Source organism: Sus scrofa, unplaced genomic scaffold (assembly GCF_000003025.6).
Source record: "Sus scrofa isolate TJ Tabasco breed Duroc unplaced genomic scaffold, Sscrofa11.1 Contig2031, whole genome shotgun sequence".
Lineage (NCBI taxonomy): Eukaryota > Metazoa > Chordata > Mammalia > Artiodactyla > Suidae > Sus > Sus scrofa.
Genome location: NW_018085005.1, coordinates 51,630 through 70,159, shown reverse-complemented (window position 1 = coordinate 70,159; position 18,530 = coordinate 51,630). Strand labels below are relative to the sequence as shown.

The 18,530-nt window shown below is 49.8% G+C and overlaps 1 pseudogene across 1 annotated transcript in view; it reads right to left on the bottom strand.

Moving 5' to 3' along the window:
- Positions 1–4,104: 4,104 nt before the first annotated feature.
- Positions 4,105–18,530, bottom strand: part of LOC110255234 — a 30,019-nt pseudogene continuing 15,593 nt past the window's right edge. Inside the window, exons 6-14 of the transcript XR_002341147.1 lie at positions 17,029–17,130; positions 15,009–15,226; positions 12,859–12,895; positions 11,649–11,789; positions 10,911–10,991; positions 10,074–10,221; positions 6,083–6,214; positions 4,775–4,847; positions 4,105–4,493 (exon numbers count right to left, since the gene is read on the bottom strand). The product of XR_002341147.1 is annotated as a liver carboxylesterase-like (transcript). The remainder of the gene's footprint in view (positions 4,494–4,774; positions 4,848–6,082; positions 6,215–10,073; positions 10,222–10,910; positions 10,992–11,648; positions 11,790–12,858; positions 12,896–15,008; positions 15,227–17,028; positions 17,131–18,530) is intronic.

Sequence of the window (18,530 nt, the reverse complement as noted above, 5' to 3'; positions counted from 1 at the left end):
TCTCTCACTCTGTCTAACAGGGGGATGATTGGTAAAAGGTGAATTTATTCACCCATCCACCCTTCAATCCGTCCATTCATCTGTTGTCTATCACCTACTATCTATATATGCATCTATCTGTCTGTCTGTCTGTCTGTCTGTCTGCCTGTCCGTCTGTCTTTCCATCTATCTAATCTATCTGTCTACCTATATACCTACCTATTATCTGTCTATCTGGGAACCTTTATGTAGTTACCCTTGAGGCATATTTGCCTCCTGGACTTTTCATGTACAGGAGCCCATGTATTCAATCGCTGCTTTAGGTAAACTTAAGTAGGATTTCTCTAGCGCATGCAGTAGAGTCCTGATTAAATAACTTTGCGTTTGACTATTTACTTTCTATTCTATTTCTGTAATTTATTATACTCCTCAGTAACATTCTCCTGTAAAACTCTGTCTTCTCTAATAGGTAATAAGTGCGTAAGACCTGGTAGAAACTTTTGAGTTTTTAAAGTGAATATGATATCCAAATACGTAAACGTATATATACATGTATAAAGTACATGTGAAGTGTCTTGATGAATATTCAAATACTCCAGTTTTTGAGTTAAGTGAATATAGTGCAAAGGAAGTATACATATATATGTAGTGAGTGTGTGTGTGTGTGTGTGTGTGTGTGTGTGTGTGTGTGTGTGTATTGATGCATATTCACTAACTGACCCCACCTGTGTACTCCGTATCCAGATCAGGACGCAGAAGGTGATCAGCATCCAAGAAACTAGCGGAGCTCAGCCCCAACCCTGTCCTGCCCACCCACCCACTGTGGTAAGTACTCTCTGAACTTCTGCAGCATCTTTGAGTTTTCTGGCTGTTGTACTTCATAGCGACAGCGCTGTGTCCTCTTGCACTTGGCTTTTTTCTCTCAGCGTCGTGTTAACGATGCTCATCCCTGCCGTGTGTGCCTGTGGTTTGTTCATCTTGCTGCACCCTCCTGGCCGTAATGCGTTCGTTCTATGGTTGTCGGGCATTTGGGTGGTTTCCAGTTTCAGGTTATTATGAGTAGTGTGGCCATGAATGTTCTAGAGCTTTGCTGATCACATGCGTCACTTCTCGTGGATATTTACTAAGATTGGCTTTCACGGATCACGTGTGCCAGCATACATCACTTCAGTAAACACTCCAAAAGGCTCCCAAAGCAGTTGTACAAATGTTCCCTCCTACCAGCAGAGTAAAGAGATTTCCAGCAGCTCCGTGTTGTTGTCATCACTTGGTATTTTCTGAAAGGCTACTACGCATTTATTCTTTTTTTAGCTTATAGTTGGTTTACAGTGTGTGTCCATCTCTGCCCTACAGCACAGTGACCCAGTCGTGTGTGTGTGTGTGTGCGTGTGCGTGTGTGTGTGTGTGTGTGTGTGTGTGTGTGTGCATATATGCATTCTTTTTCTCACACTGTCTTCCATGTTCTATCCCAAGAGATTGGATATAGTTCCCTGTGCTCTGCAGTAGGACCTCGTTGCTTATCCATTCTAAATGGATAAATGTAATAGTTCGCGTCGACTAACCCCAAACTCCCAGTCCATCCGCCTTTGGCAACCATCAGTCTGTCCTCTGTGTCTGTGATTATGTTTCTGATTTTGTAGATAGGTTCATTTGTGACATAGTTTAGATTCCACATGTAAGTAATACCATGTGGTATTTGACCTCTTTCTGACTTACTTCACTTGGTATGATAATCTCTAGTTGCATCGATGTTGCTGCAAAAGGCATGAATTCATCCTTTTTATGGCTGAGGAGTATTCCACTGTATGTATGTACCAGATCTTCCTAATCCGTTCTTTTTGTTTGTTGGTTTGTTTGTCGTTTTGTCTTTTTGCCATTTCTAGGGCCGCTTCTGCGGCATATGGAGGGTCCCAGGCTAGGGGTCGAATCGGAGCAGTAGCCGCCGGCCTACACCAGAGCCGCAGTAACGCGGGAGCCGAGCCGCGTCTGCCACCTACACCACAGCTCGTGGCAACGCCGGATCCTTCACCCACTGCGCAAGGCCAGGGCTGGAACCCGCAACCTCATGGTTCCTAGTCGGATTCGTTAACCACTGAGCCACGACGGGAACTCCCTTCCTAATGCGTTCTATGGATTGTTTTGGCTATTGTGAAGAGTGCTGCTATGAACATAGGGGCGCTTCTGTCCTTTTGAGTGCAAGTTTTCTCCGGATGTGTACCCAGGAGTGGGACTGCAGGATCCTATGGTGGTTCTGTATTTAGTTTTCCGAGGAACCTTCATACCATTTTCCATGGTGGTTGTACCAAATTACATTCCCACCAACAGTGTAGGAGGGTTCCCTTTTCTCCACACCATCTCCAGCATTTGCTATTTATAGGCGTAAGAGCGATAGCCATACTGACCAAGGTGAGGTGGGACCTCAAAATAGTTTTGATTTGCATTTCTCTCTAATAATCAGCGGTATTGAGCATCTCCTCATATGCCTATTGGCTATCCTATGTCTTCTTTGGAGAAGTGTCCGTTTGTGTCTTGTGCCCACTTTCCGATTGGGTTGTTTGTTATTTTGTGGTTGAGTTGTGTGTATTGTTTGCATATTTTGGAGATTAGACCCTTTGAAGTTATTTTGCCTCTCTGATAATATTTTTTTTTAATTTCAAACATTTCCATTTGCATCTTTCTTATAGTTTTTCTCTCTCTTTGTGCAGAAATTAAACCAAGGGTTCACGAAAGTTTTCCCCATAGGTGTTTCGATTCCTCGTCTGTGAGTTCTCACACCTGGGCTATTTTTGAAACTGGTTCAGTTGATTGTGTTGTCTCTTCGTAGGGTTTTTTTGGTTTCCTGCATTTTTGAATGTTTGTGATGTTGGACGAGGGCTACAGGGTCGCCCTCAGCATCATGGGTACGAGAGTAGAAGCTGATGTAAATGGCAAGTGAGACAGGAAAGGGGCCTGCCTTTCATTCTGCTTAGACTGATAGTATGTGTCTGTGTCTGTGTCTGTGTGTGTGTGTGTTGGGGGGTTTTAGTTAATTGTGTGAGGGATAAGCAAAGCTTGAATTTTGTTGCTGCTGTGGTTATCATGGCTTCAGCCCTTGCTTCAGATCCTTCAGTATTACCTTGTGCTGTGGGGACTAGGGCTTGCTGAAAGCTTTGCTCAGAATCCCTGTTTCACTCTCAGCTTTAGGCCCGCCCTGTGCACCTGTGCCTCAGGGAGGGTCTCTGTCCACACGTTCTCCCTCCCCCAGTGCGGGGGTTTCTGATGCTCAGTCCTCGGTGTTGGAATCCAGGGGTGGTTTCTCTGGTCCTGGTCCAGCCTCCACCTTAGGCAGGCCCTGTGTGCCTTGCTCACAGAGATTCCGATTTTCAAAGAAATCCTACTCACACGCAGGGTGATTCCATCTCCTGCCTGAAGCCAGTGTTCACACCCCCGCTCTCCTCCCAAGGGCCTGTCTTCCCTGAGATTTCAGGGAAAGTGTTGGCCTTGCACCTTCTTTGAATGATTGAGAAAAAGCCATGGTAGTGGGAATAATCCAGGTTTTTCTTGCAGAAAGGGTGGGAGTAACACGCGCAGAGCTTTCAGTAATCCCAGGAGAAGCCGCAAGTCGCCCCATGCATTCTGAAAGAGGCAGTTGCTAGTGACACTTAGGGACTCACTCCAAGGTGGGTCCAAGTGCCTGGACCTGATGTCGACTAGGCTGCAGAAAGGGTGCAGATGAGCTGTTGGAGTACAAGGCCTCGGAGGAGGGCCTGGAAGGATAATGCGTAGGTTGAAGGAGAAAGAATTCTAGGCCTGTGGAAGGGTCAGTAAGGGCCACAGCACTGAGCACAGTGTCGCCGGGGCGAGGCCCCTTCTTTCCCGCTCCAGGGACATCCTCAGTCGGTGCCACCTCCGTCTCTCCAGGAAGCTGCCCGGGAGGAGAGGGACACTGCACTCTGAGCACCCACACCCTCTTGTTGGACTTGTTGAGGGTCCAGGGCCATGGAGCAGACACAGAGCCCCGCTTGGCAGCTCCCAGGGGACAGCCTGCTGGACTCTGCCTGTCCAGAGTCGCCTTGCTGTCAATGGTGCCCTCAGTCTTCATCCTTCCCTCCCCCTAGAGAGAATGACTTAATTCCAGCCCGAGTCTGAGACACCGACTTGGTCTCCAAAAGAACATTTATTTCTAAAATTGAGGCCGCAGCTACAGAAATTCCCCCTCCCTGATCTCCGCCACTCCCACCCGCTAATTCCCCAGCCTCCACAAGAAGATACCTCCTGGCCCATCAACGCCTTCGGTAGACTGCTCCTGCCTGCGGTCCCACAAGCCCTCAAGGTCAGCCGAGCCTCCCCTTCACAGCTCAGCATGCTTTATCTTGGGTGGCTTCTTTGCTGCCTCCTTGGACAGGAGATCGTTCCAGAAGGCCACTTCTTCACCTTTCAGCCTCTTGGCTGCCTGGGTGTTGACGCCGATCTGAAGGTACCCTTCTTCCTGGTCGTACATCGGCCAATGGGGCAGCCCCTCCCCATTGGGGTTCCTGAGAGCAGAATCAAACAGAAATTGCCCAAAGCGACTGTGTCATCCCAGCAACCCTCTGAGGTTGTCAGGGACCCCGTGGCTTCAGCCTCTGCCAAGAGTCTCTAGTGCCCGCAGAGACAGAAGGCGCCCCACCTCCTGGGCAGCCTGTCCTTTGAGGGAGCTCTCGTGTCAGAGGTCACAGGGCCCGGAGTTTGCCCATCACACGGTGAACGTTCCTCCGCGCGACCGTGCTCTTCCCTGCCCCTTCCCAACTCCGCCCCATTTTTGCCCCCGGCTCACCCACTGCGAGCAAAGTTGGCCCAGAATTTCATCACCATCTTGCTGAGACTGACCTCCTCTTCTGGGGCATCGCCTGTGGGGAGGAGACGCAGCCCTCGCTACTCAAAGTGTGGTTCGCGGGCCGTCACAGCACTTGAGAGCGGGTTAGACGTTCAGAAACTGAGCCCTTACCCCAGACCTACTGAGTCAAAACCTGCCTGATAAGAAGACCTTCACATGCACTTTCAGCTCGACAGTTACCGACCAAGGCAGGGCTCAGGCCAGCAACTGGCTGCCTTGGTCTTTTGTGCCCACTGTGCGGCCCTCCCCCTGAGGTCACAGGGCCACACCCCAGGATTTTCATTATCATAGCCCCACCTAACAAGATGCTCTCCTCAGTCATTTTTCAAGTTCCTTCATCCATACACACTTTCATAGAATCTGGAAAATAATCAAGGAGTTCCCGTTGTGGTGCAGTGGTTAACGAATCCGACTAGGAACCATGAGGTTGTGGGTTCGATCCCTGGCCTTGCTGAGTGGGTTGGGGACCCGGTGTTGCTGTGAGCTGTGGTGTAGGTTGCAGATGCGGCTCGGATCCCACGTTGCTGTGGCTCTCTCTGGTGCAGGCCGGCAGCTACAGCTCCGATTAGACCCCTACCTGGGAACCTCCACATGTCGCGAGAGCGGCCCTAGGAATGACAAAAAGAGAAAAAAGACAAAAATAATAATAATAATAATCAAGCTGCAAGGTCCCCAAAGGGTCACCCAACCAGGACATGCCCAGAGCCACTGGGTGTCATGAACATCCCAGTGGTGTGTCACACACAAGTTGTCTGTAACTACTGAGTCAAGGCATTGAGAACATTTGTTAAGGGAATTCTTTAAAATATTACAGTGCTAAATATTTATTAATTTTAAAAGATGTGATTTTTAGATGGATGATTGGATACACAGGCCCGCATTAGCCCTGATTCCGGGTTAACTGCAGTTCTAACCTTATTCTCACTCACATTCCGATTTGCTCTTGTGAGTGGGCAGTGAGTCCTGCCTTTCTAGCCCTTGAGCGCCCCCTGCAGGTGGCCCCCTACCTATCTTATTGAGGCTGGATTCTTGGAGTGGCCATGAATGAGGGAGGGCACAAGGATACACCTCCTCCATCACGCACATGAGACCAAGAGAAAGGTTGGGCGCCTTTGTCGTTCAATGCCTTTAAGATGGATTCAGGAAACTAAGACCTGGAAAGAAGGAGGAACTTGCCCAAGGCCACGAGACCAAGACTTGAACCCAGATCTCCTAACTCCAAGGTTGTGGTCACCAAAGGGCCATCACCTTTTAACAGTGGAAAACCAAAGACGGAGAAGATCTCATCCCCGTGGTCCCCGATCACCGTCTTGGGTTTCTTGTCCGATGAGAAGCTTGGGCGATACTGAAACTCATACATGTAGGTGGGGGCTCCTGCATCTGAAAGACATGGATTCACGCACAGTGCATGTCAGCAGACACACACCTGGATGGTGTCAGGGTCTCCCAGGGGCCGTGAGCAGCCAGGAAATTGGGGGAGTTCCTGGTCCTGAGTGAACAACAGCAGTATTAAGAGCAGCTGCCCATTGTGCGTAGCAGCTGTGAGCTGGACCCTGTGTGTCCCTGCGTGTCCCTGCAGCAAGTCCCTGGCCACCAGCCCAATAGAGAAGCAGAGTTTTGGGAAAGTTCTGTGCCTTGCTTAAGGGCATGTAGGTTGGGAGGCTGCACCTGGATTTGAGCCAGGTTATTTATTTGGCGAAAAAACAAGTGAGTGAGGATCGAATGGATGAATGCATGTGGAAACCTTGGGTAGATCCGTTCGAAACAACCGTCATCATAGCGACTCCGGGTCAATTTACTTAAGCTCCTTCCGATGGATTCACACACAGGGACTTCTACATACACACACCCTTCACTGTATTGCACTGATGTCAGGCTAGCGTTTGGTCCCTCGGAGAATATCTGCCACCCAAAGATACCTTCTGTTCTGCCCCGTTTTGGAGCGTTTCCATGGTTGTTCACACCTATTCTAACAAGGGGAACAAATTCGATTGAATGCAAGCTGCTGGTCTGAAAGTGCAACACTTAAAGACAAACCTGTGCAGAAAGGGCCACTCTGTCTCTTGTGTCTCAGGAAACCGTAATTCAGCATTGCCTTTTTCTCTGTCATCTGTCCTGTCTTTCCTTCCGCTTGGCCCAGGGAGTGTTAAGGCCGTGACACATGGGAGAGGAGCCGAGAAGGGGGATGGTGCTCTCTCCCCCTCTCCCCTGCCCTGGCTCTCACCACCCCATGTCCAAGCCCCCAGAGGATGTCACTGCTGATGCTGCAGCACAGGTGCCCATCCTGCTCCTGCGGGCCTACCTTGTGGGCCACCCGCCTGGGGAGCTCCACACTGTGCATGGGTCACGATGCCCACGGCGAGTGACTGACAGGGGCAGGGGCAGGCCCCAAGTCAGACCGGTGGGGAAATGTTACAACGTCCCCCCCGCCTTGGGCATCCTATCAAATTTGGAAAATGCCGGAAAACGGAAAATGAACGAAAATATTGTGTAAGTTACTTCGTATGACTCTCACGAGTTCTCCGTATCATTAAATATCCGCTCACTAATATTCTAACAATGTACACCTTCCCAACAAGAGGATGGAGAAGAGCTTATTTAATTGCCTCCCTCACTGCCTGTTGGTTTTTCAAGATAAATGTTGTTTGAAAGAACCAGTCCTTCTGTGACTAGATAATCTACGTGTTCCACAGCAGCTTCAAGGTCAAGCAGGACTCTCTGAAAGGGGGTGGTGGTGGTGGATGAACTTTGCCCGTGCCACGCACAGTGTTAGAAAGGAACTCAGATCCCAACGGTAGAGGACAGACCTTCTGTGTCAGAGGGAACTTATTTTTGGCAGCATGCTCCTCTTCCTTTTGCTCCTCCTCCTCCTCTGTATTCTGTCTGACTTACACCACTGATTGTTTTGTGTGCGTGTCTCTTTAGGGCCGCACCCTCAGCATATGGAGGCTACCGGGTTAGGGGGCAAATGGGAGCTGTAGACACTGACCTACACCACCGCCACGGCAACACAGGATCTGAGCCGCGTCAGCAACCTACACCACAGTGCACGGCAGTGCTGGATCCTTAACCCACCGAGAGAGGGCAGGGATCTAACCTGCGTCCTCCAGGGTGCTAGTCAGATTCGTTTCCTCTGCGCCACGACGGGCACTCCCAAACCACTGATATTTCTAAACTCCTACAATCACACTTTTTCGAAGGAATGTAGGTCACAGATTTTGATAATAATTAGGAACAACAACAGAAGCAGAGGGAAGGAGAGAGCTAGTAACCAAAAATATGCAAATTAAAATAGTATGATATTCTCTCTCTCTCTCTCTCTTTTTTTTTTTTTTTTTTTTTGGTGAGAAAGTGCTGAAGAAACTGGCCTCACTATTTTTATTTTGTTTTTTTTTTTAATTTTCCCACTATTATTATTTTGTAGTCTTAATATCCCACTTGAGCGAATTAAGAAATCCACGTTCTTAGAACATTGGAAAGCAATTTCAGCACATGTTTGAAGTATTTCAAAATACTGCCACAGTGTAGCCTAATACTTTCACTTCTGAAAACCAGTCTTGAGAAAATATTTAGAGACGTGGGTAAAGGTTTATGCACATAAGGCTGAGCAGCATGTTCTCCGTAGCATCGACCTTTGAGCAGCGACATTAAATGTTCAAGAGGGCAGGAATGCCAAATACATTTTAATCGCTCATTCCATGAAATAAGAAATATGTTCAATGATTTTTACGGATTTTTAAGGAAATGCCCATTGTATGGTGTTCTCTGAACAAGAACATAACATGGAATTAATTTTTACGTTACGCATAAGACCTGGAAAGCCTATTAGAAGACAAAATTTAGAGCAGGTACGTCTAAAGGAGGAATTATGAGTGAGATCTAGTTTCTGAACGCAGTGTCATGAGAGAGCAGATGAGTAAAACCCAAGCCCAGGATGGTGGGAACCGCAGGCAATGCAGAAGAGGGAACCACAAATCAGACATGTAGGAAGAAGCAAGATCAAGTTTATGAAAGAACAGATTTGACCCCAGGCAGCCCCTGGCAGAAGAGCTTCCTGAGGAGCTTGGGAGCAGGACGTGGTAACCAGCACCTGTACGTGACTGTGCTGAACGCTTGGGCACATACTAGGTCAGCTGTAGATAGGTTTTAATTATGCTTCCAAGGATCTGAATTGTACAACTCTTTCGGTATGTTTAGAGAGAGAGTTCTGGAGCAGAGATCCGTTTCCTGGCTTGCAGACCAGGTGAAGGAGGGCTCCTAGAAAAGGAAGGGTCCTGTGAGGACCTCAGCAAGGCCCCCCAAAGGGACACCTCCTCTCCAGGTGACTCATCCGCCCCTGACCTCCCACCCCCACAGCCCTGGGTGAGGTTGGAAGGTGCTGGGAGACCCAGCTCACACTGGGATGGAAGGAGGCCGGCTGCAGACACCAGCATTCTCCAGACCATGGGCGCCACACAATCCCTGCTCACTCAATTCAGCCTTTTTGGTCCCAGACAGTACTTCGGATCCTATCCTTGGCCACACTCCACCCCAGGTCCGTTGATTAGCAGACTAGTTTGCAGCTAGCCCTGACCTCGGACACCTTCCAAGACAAAACTTCCCGTATCTTCCCGGTGGCCCCGCAGATCACGGTAATTCAGGTGAGGAGCCTGGGGCAGATGCTGTTGGGGCCTGACCACAGCCCCTCTTCAGAGCAGGCCAGCCTGACTTGCCTCCAGCATCTGTAGCTCTTTGTCTGAGGCCTTTGGCCACCAGAGACCGCTCTGCCCAGACACTTAGCAACACCTTGGGGACTGCCTTCAACCAGTGACTTGTCCAAGGAGGAGGAGAACTAGCCCAGCTCTCCCACCTCTCCCTCGGGATAACCCTGAGACCTGTCTTCTGCTGGTTCCCAGAGCCCCCCAGCCCCAGGTGTCAGCAGTGATGCCAGCTTGACAGTGCAGTGTGGGTTGGCTTCCTCTCCTTTACATCACTAATCTACTCTTCTAATGGTGTTTTCTAGGATCACCTCTCAAATAAACCCCTTGCCTTTGGATCCTCTTCTGGGAGTCTTTTTCTGATGGAAACCAAAATAGGTGAGTGCCTTGCCCCGCCCCCCCGCAACCCAGGGCAAATTCGGTCAGCCTCAGATGCATGACCTCAGCAGTTTCCACCTAGGTGTTTATGCTGAGGGCTGGGCAGGACAGTCAGGGAAGCTGGCAAGGCCGTGTCCCTCTCCTGTCCAGTGTCTGGGACTCACCTCTGTGTTGACGGGCCACCGTCACAGATGGGACACCAAACACCACATCCCCCATCAAGTCCAGGAACAGGTCTTTCTTTTTGACGGGGTCGTCTGTCCCCCCCAAATACTTGTCAGTGGCCACTGGAGTCAGTTCCTCAGGGATGTTCTGAAATAAATCGAGAGGGAAAGTGACCACTGTTAAAATGAAATACAACGCGGAGACCAGACTGAAGAACGACCTGTGTAGACAAAACCATATCAGCCATGTGAACAAAACAAACTCAAGCTTGTTTCATGCACATGAGCAAAGCTCAGCTTAGGTAATTTTTTGCAAATGCCTCTAACAATCACAAAATAAAGTCAACTCCCTAAAATGGTATGAGATAATCTCTTTTTTAACCAATCCTTGCCATCTGGAAACCTCTACTCTAAGAAGCGATCACTGGAAAGTTTAACAACGTTCTCGTTTCCACTTTATAAGCCATCCTGCCACTTCAGACCCCCAGCTTCATATCAGTCTTTGAAGTTGGAAGCTCTTGGGTCACAAACTATTTTTATATGTACAATAAACTCTTACTAAACCTATTTGTTGACTTAGTGGCTTTAGTTTTGGCATTTCTGGAGTTTGATTCACCACCCCTGGTGAGTGACCCTCCTCATGTTAATGGTGAACCTCCTGAGACCTGTGCAAACTGCCCCCCTCTGTCTACACAGGAGGAGTGATGGGGAAAGGAAAAAGAATCAGGCAGAACCCTCTGATCCCAGTCCACATTCTTCCAACAGTTACTCTGAAAGTGGGAAAATCTCCTGCCCCTCGTTGGGGCTCAGCCAATTCCCAGATTCCTAGACTCTTACAGCGATGGGGTAGGACTTCCACAGGAGTGACGTGGCCGTCTTCTGGTCCAGCTTGCCTTCAGAGAGGGGGAAGCCCATCATCTGTTAAAACAAAGGGTGAGCAATGGTGAATCATCAGGAACTGGCAGGAAGAACCAAAGTGACCAGGGGACCAAACCAATGCAGGCTGAAGGTCCCTTTGTTATCTTGACTGGCATGGATCTTTGGCAAAATCAAGAAGTCAAGTGGGCTTTCTTTCTAGAGATCAAAGCATGCAAAGAAGAGGGTGTCATTGTTAAGCGTCCCAGTCCTTTGAGATACTCACACCTCAGTGAGATGATGGGAGGTTGTGTGAGGTTTTATGGAGAAACTAGGAAAGCACCAAGCCCAGGGGGAGGGGCTGAGGGTCCCGGGCCTCGGTCTCCTTAACTCCCGAGCCCCTTCCCCTTTCCAGGCCTCGGGGACTCATCTGCCCCCTGATTATCTCTACCAGCCTTCCCGGCACTGACATTTCAGGGTTCCTGGATGGGAAGACAATCAGACAGTGTTTGGGGACAAGGGTCTCCAGGGCCACTCCACCCAGGTGACAGCTGGGCCACTGTGGAGAAGGTGTCCATGGAAATGTCAGCTTGCGTGAAGGGCACAGCTGCCCTGGTCCCAGAGAGGGGTCAGTAGAAGGAGGGTCCTGTGAGCAGAGACGGGAGAGGTCATGTGACAGGTGGGGCCTCTGTCGAGTGTAAGAAGCCTGCGCTTTCTCACCGTTGGCAGAAGCCAGCCAAACTCTTGCTTGTTGATTCCCACGATGTAGGGGACAGTGTTGAAATCCTTTTCAGCCAGAATCTCTTCAGGCATCTTGGGCAGCAGCACTCCATCCACCACAGTGGGCAGGAAGGGATGGCTCTGGGGAAGAGGGCAGTGTGGTCCCCTCTTGAGGTCTCACCCACGGCCCCCTCTCCACCTGTCTGAGCTCACAGCCAGCATCACAGACCTGTGTGCCCATGATCCGTGGCCACACAGTCGGGGTCCTATAACAAAGGGCCAAGTCTGTGGACCCCAGAGGGCAGAGCTCTGACCAGGGGCCAGCAGGGGTCAGGTGATGGGGGCAGATCTCCACTCCGGTTGGTATAAAAATAGACAGTATGACGAGTGTAAGATTAGAAGTATATGTGTATCTCTCCATCTACAGTCAGTTCTCATTATCTGTGGTACTTACTTGTCACTTCTGCAACGTTACTGCGACTCTGGGATTTGGAGAATACAAAAGCCACAGCTCCAGGGGGAACCCAGAGGCAGGTTCCTGAGGGCATATGAACTCATTTTCCCACCTTGTGTTGTTATTTTTCTCTTTGAAGATACTTTATGTAATATGTGTTTTGTATGGACAGTTAGTTTTGTGTAATATGGAGTTACCACAAAACACCAGCTGACAAGGGCAATGTTTGCCCGGCCCTGGGGAGGCTGCTGCTGGAGCTTCCCACGAGGCTGGGAAGAGGGTGGTGTCCTCAGCCCTGAGACTCGTGGCTCCTTTCCTTGGGACCCTGCCAACAGTGCAGCTTGCACACCCGGTCACCCTGCACCCTCCCAGGAGAAGATCCGGGCTCCTTGGGACAGAGCCCTTCATCCAGTGGTCCCCACCCCCACCCTCCACAGTGGGAGTTTCTAGTCCAGCCTTCTCCCAATGGGGCATGTTTGGCGATGGAAACAAGATGAGGGGGTGGGGGACACAGGGACACAGGATTCCTAACTGAGAGTGCTGGACTGGGAGTCAGTCAGAGGACTGGTTCTGGTCCTGTGTCTGGTCTCCTGGCTGTGTGACCCAGACAAGCCACTGTCCCTCTCTGACTCCAACAAGTAAATGCAAGGAGGTACCATGATTCTATGAAGAAGTCCTTCATTCTTTCCTTTTTATTAGCTGAAGATTAAGGTATCAAGGCTTAAAACGTGTAATTAAGAAACCAAAAGTCCTTACCTCTCTGGGGTCTCCATGCAAATCAAGAGGAAAATTTCTGTGAAGACAAAGGCAGAAGGAGGGTGAGAAATCTCCCGGGAAAGCAGGACACTGGCTCCCCTGGGCATGAGCACTGGGTGAGGTGTGGGGTGGGGGAGGGGAGCTCTAGGAAGGACAGTTGTTTGTGCCTGAGTGTCTCCACCCGAATTCCTTCTTGTTCCCCCACAAAACAACACCCTAATTTCCTTTAGGGGTCCCCCTTTTAGCCCCTCCACCCCAAGAATCCAGGCATCTATATGTGACCTGGGTGCACCACCTCCCTGACCACAGGGATCATTTCAGCGATGCACACATATACCTGTCAGTTCAATAGAGTTTACCCGAAACTTTGGCTGGAGTTATTGAGAAAGTTACTGAGATGGAATGTAAGTCTAAAGAGCTGTTGTTTCCTTAATCTCCTCAGGGAGCAAACCTGCCTGAGAATGAAGCCAACACAAAAAGTTAAAAATCCGAGGGACAGAGTTTCTTAATAATATCACAGGTGCATCTGGATCCGGACAAGCCTGAAGCCCCGAACTCCTGGACTTTTCGGTAAGTTCCCTAAAGATTCTGTTACCACACTTTGAGGTGCATTTTCTCATCTGGCATTAGAAAATCCTGACTAATACAAAGCCACTGAAATCCACTCTACCTCACGTTTCTCTTCGTTGTGAGTTCACCAAGAGTGTACTGGATTTGTTGTGACACTGTAGCTAACACGTCTGACCAGCATGCAGGATGTCACCAGTAAGGGTCCCTCTATTACAGATTGTAGCCCTGCCATCTAGGAGTGTGTCTGTGTGTCTGTGTGTGTGTGTGTGTGTGTGTGTGTGTGCTGGGGAGAGCGGATCATCACAGCATCACATGATCTCAGAAACTCTCAGAATGATAACAAAGGGCTCTTAGGCTCTCTCAGTTTTCCCAAAGTCACCACCTGTCCCTTTAGGAGCTGGATGTCTTGCACCACATGGAGAGTTGCCTAAATACATGTGCCTCTTCCCAGGCATCAGAACACCTTGTGTTTTTGTCTCTGAGCACATCGGTCACCTTATCTGAGCCTGAGAGACCAGGATCCAGGGCTACATGGGACTTAACCCATGGAAACAGAGCAGCGTCCAGGGGTAGTGGCTGGCCCCTGGGAGTCCAGGAGTATCCTCAGGAGTCCAGGGTCTGGACAGTGAGTCCAGCAGCCAGGCTACTCCAGTAGTTGCCGCTGGCTCTGCCTGATGCTGTATTCTCTGGGCATCGGTCTTGCAGCAGCTTCCTGTGATGACCCGTGACCATAGCCTCCATCAGTTCTGGACGTCACCTTCTCTGTGAAGCATCCCTGCTCAGTGTAATGAGTGCTTCTCTCTCTGTATTCCCACCACACTTAGTCCACTGGGTTTGTGGCTGTGTTCCTCCTTGAAGCGTTCCTTGTGAGCAGGAACTGTATCAACTATGTCCCTACCATCCACGCTGTGACCGATGGATGGAATTAGTCCGTACATGGAATATGGGCAAATTGGATGGATAAGTGGATGATAGCTGTCAGATTAGGTGATGGATGGATCACTGATTTTAGAGGGATGGATGATGAAGTCCGGATGTATGGATGGTTGATATAGATGCGTGAAAGTTATAGATGAATTGATATTAGACTTAAGAAAAGATATGGACAGTTGGATTCACTGCTGGATGGAGAGTTGTGTAAGAAGAGGATGAATGGATGGGTGGATGAGTAGATGGATGAATGGGTGGGTGGAGGGATGAGTGGATGAAGGGTTATGTTAGACTCTCAACTGAGGCAGGTGCTCAGAAATCGTGAAATTGAGCCACTTGGGTTCTAATTGTGGTGGTTTCTGAATTAAATGAGACAGATTAGGACAGCTTTTCTCAAAGTCTTGGTTCTAAAGAAGGCCATTCCCAAATTCAGGACGGGAACTAACTCTGAAAATATGTAGTGTTTCATCTCTTAAAATACAAGATTGGAAAAAGTAAGTTTTGATAGATGTGATGGCTTTTACACAGTTGTTGGTTATGTTGTTGTTGTTTTTTTCTTTTGTCTTTGCTCAAGTTTGAGATATTCCATAACACATAAGAAAAAAGGAAATTCCCCTTTGAGAGCCAGAGGCAGACACTGTTCCTAAGACGCGAAACCCTGTTTCAGATGGTTTTTCCAGGGCAAGGGGTCAGCTGAATTGAAGTCTGGGGCCATGTTCACAGGGTAGGGCACTTGTGTGGCCACGAGAGCAGGTGTACCTACCATCTTCAGCGTTAAGTCCAAGAGCTCGTCCTCTGACTTCTGGCGCAGGCAGTGAACAAAGACAGCCGAGGTGGTGGTTTTACACCCAGCAAGGACAGCAATTTGCTGCAGAGATCATAGGCGACAGCAGGATTCAAGAGCCATGTCCCTTTCCTCCACCAATAGTGACATGTTCTATCCCAGCCTCAATTTCTAAAGGCGGCACATGGTGGCAGAAATACTGCAGACCTTAGGCATGGGTCCTGGGTCCCAGTCATGACAATTATACTCCTCAGCCTCTGTCACCTTATCTCTTGTAAAGTGGGCATAATTGTCTCAAAGTTGAACACCACAGCCGCAGAGAGGCCGCAATGAGCGGGGTTTAAGAGCATGGAGTCCAGAATCCCACTGTCTCATTTCAAGTCTCCGCTCATCTGATTAGCAGCCATTTGGCCTCAGGCCAGACACTTGCAAAGTGCAGCCAGAGGGGAAGGTGCAGATGAGAGAAGTCAGGCTGCAGGATGGCGGCACCAGGAGAGTGTGTGGGGGCTGCCAGAGCCCGATCCAGTGTCTGACTTACAATCAGTGCTCAGTACCTATTTGGTGAACCAAATAAATTCAAGAGCACAGAGGGAGGACGAGAAGGGGGGAAGCAAAAGCAAGAATAAGCATGTTAGCTTCTTTCTTCTGCCAATTTCTGGTCCTGTTGGATAGGGAAATCCAGCCCCGTTTCTGCCGCCTTTGTTTCCTTTCAATAGATTCCACGTTCTTGACTCAACTTGGTAAAATGGGCTTCTGTGCTTTACAACTGAGAATAGGAAACATTCTCAGCAATTTTTAAAAAAATTCTTGGGGTCTTTGTCTCCTCCCCTGCTACGGGCCAGTCCCTTTAAGTCTGGCTGCTGCCCCCGCCCCTCCCCCAACCAGCTCTCTCAGCCCCACCAAGATGCTCCTCATCCTGACTCCAGGGCCCTCCTCAGCAGAGCTCTCCCTTCCTTGGCTTCATAACACTCTCCAAATAGAGGCCACGTCCTCACCAGGGGCCTAGGCGGCACGGCCCCTGCCAGTGGCCCCATCCTCAGCTCAGGCCCCGTTCCATCTGCTCTTTCTGCTCTGGCCACGGCCAGCCATCCTCACTCTCTGTCGCTTGACATACTTGCTCCTGCCTCAGGACGTTTGCACAGGCTGTGCCCTCTGCCTGCATATTCTTTCCTCACCATGTAAGTTACCGCTCATCTTCGCATCCCAACTCATGGATCCCTTCTTTCGGGAAGCCTTTCCTGATAGCCATCCCTACACACTGGACTCAGTGCTCCTTTTGGCTATTGTGGTGACAGCGCGAACCTCTCCTCTATTGCTCTAGTCATTGGTGACATTTTATAATCCATGTGATTATGTCATCATGAATCTGTCTCCTCCCTTAGACAGAAGCTTCATGAGGTTGCTAGCTGTCAGGCTATGTCCAAACTATTTGTTGAGTGAAGGAATGAAGGAATACCAGGACCCCGCCCCAGTCACATGGCCCCGGGAGAATCCACTCCAGGCCACATGGTGCCAGTGGCTTGGCACCAGATCCAGGCCCAGAGAGACAGGACAGGAGGATGGCCCACTGTCCGCTGTCTGGCCCAGCCCCGACGGGGCGCAGTTTGGGAAGTGTGCTCAGTGGAGACTGCGTGGGGCCGGCAGTCCGGAGTCCCCTGCTTGAGTCCAGCTCTGCCCTGATCACTCTCTGACCTTGGCAAGAGCTTCTGTTCTCTGCCCCAGTTTGCTCAGCAGTTCAAGTGGGAGGCTGGGGGAGCTGTGGCCTTGCCGTTCCCCACTTGTGTGGCCCTTCGAGGAGGTCAGCTGGACCCCGGGGCGAGAGAGGCCCCTGACAACTGCAGGAGAGCAGGGCAAAGGGTGTGAGGACAGTGCCATGAGAGGCCTACCTTAGCTGCAGCCTTCATGTCCTTCCTGACCAGGCCAGCAGTAAGGCCACGCACTCTCAGAGATGGCCCGGTGGAAGAGGTTCTTGCCAAGGGAGACAACACCTGGGAGCCGAGTCGGGAGAAAGGGAGTCAGTGCTCAGGGGTCTTCAAGAGCCACCCCATCCACGGATCTGCCCTGGGCTGCTCCCCTGGAGGTCCTGGGGCCCAGGTTCTGCTAGAAACCCTCAGCTGGAGGCATCCAGGGGCAGAGTGAGGGGCAGAACAGCAGGCGTGTGGGCATGTACACTGCTTATAACGATCAGCAGTGTCTGAAAGACAGCTGAGCAATTTCTGGGAACACTTTAAACCCACAACACGTTAAGGTTCTGATTCCCAATTCCTTTACTCAGAATTCCTCCTAGGCAAAAAGAACATGGAGAAACTCAGCAATCGTTAAGAATGTTCGTGGTGTTTCTAACTGGAAGTAACTCAAGGTTCCAATATTATGACTTTGGGTAAATGAGCTCTGTTTATTCTTACAATGGTTTTCGCCTGCCCCCAAAACTAATATGAAAGATTGCTTCATGGTTGGGGAAAAGTTTATGTTGTATTGTAATGCTAAGGAAAGTTTTTGCTTAAAAATTCCAAATAGATTAATAAATAGCTAGGTAGGTAAATAGATAAATGGAGAGCTAGACAGACAGACAGGTGATCTGGGGAAGTCAGGAGAATAAACACTAGAAAAGCACAGATTACAGTGCTCCCAGAGACTATCCATGGATAATGGGATTGTAAATGGCCTTTGTTCTTTGGGGTTCTCTGGACTTTTGTCCACTCTATGAAATATTAGAGCAGTTTACTCTTTATGTTTAACTGTGAAACGGACATATGTTTTCAAAGCGCAGTAACAGCCCTGAGCCTCTGCTCAACTGTGAGGCAGCTGGAGGATTAGTTTATAGCGCCCAGCACCTTCTAATCCTGTTTTCCAGCTTTGGTTGCCTCCAGGTCTCCCAAGTGCCAGCCCCAAATCGGGTCCCAGGTGCTGTCTGTGTCCCACACGCTCTGTCCCATCCCCCATCCATCTTCTGACCCGTCCTCTCTCCCCCAGTTCCTACAGCCCAGCTCCATCCCTCACTCCCAGAGACGGCCCCATCCCTCTCAGTCATGGGCACGCCATCACCCCATCTCAGAGGAGGCCCCTGACCTGGTCTCAGTGCTCCCGACCCACGGACATGTAAGTCTGGCAACAAGAAAACAATGACACTCTGACAGATGTTCATGGATTTTCCTTATATTTAGAATTTATAGCCACCGCCCCTCCCAAGCGAAGGCAGGTGAGTCCTAAGGGTAAAATGATTAGGAAGGTGAGGTAGACCTCAGCCAGCATGGGACAGAAATAACGTCACTGCTACAGCTGTGACTGGTGTTCCTTATGGCCCCAGGACACTAAGCTGAGCTCTGAGCTTCCTGGTTGAACATTAACTTCCCATCATCTGGTGCTGCCCAGTGTCAGGCCCATAAAT